General features: G+C 37.0%; 1 pseudogene; it reads left to right on the top strand.

Annotated features, from left to right (window-relative positions):
* LOC119593561 overlaps positions 1–392 on the top strand; it is a 21403-nt pseudogene that overhangs the window by 15436 nt on the left and 5575 nt on the right.

Below are 392 nucleotides of genomic sequence, written 5' to 3'. Positions count from 1 at the left end.
ACCTGTAAAATTCCTGAATTTTGTGTATTAGTTGTTTATTCAGTGAATTTCTTGATTTTGTGGAATTATGAACCATATATATGTCTCATTTTCAAAACAAAGTGCTTTATATGCTTTAATATACCCTTATTTACTCAGATTCCGGAAAACCATCATCCAGTCAAGAGCTGAGATGAGTTACCAACAGGCCCAGCAGCGGATTGATGACCCCAGCATGACAGACAGCTTAACAAAATCACTTAGAAATTTGAATATGCTTGCCAAACAGCTCAAGAGCAAGAGAATCAGTGATGGGTAAGTTGTGAAGTGGAGCTTGGTTTTAATGGAACTGCTCCTTTGGCTGTTTGTCGATGGACTTTTAAACTTTTATGCTGCTTTGACATTCTTGAATC

The sequence above is a fragment of the Penaeus monodon genome, chromosome 32 (assembly GCF_015228065.2).
Source record: "Penaeus monodon isolate SGIC_2016 chromosome 32, NSTDA_Pmon_1, whole genome shotgun sequence".
Lineage (NCBI taxonomy): Eukaryota > Metazoa > Arthropoda > Malacostraca > Decapoda > Penaeidae > Penaeus > Penaeus monodon.
Note: the sequence above shows the minus strand (reverse complement) of the source record. Positions and strands in the feature narration are given on the sequence as shown.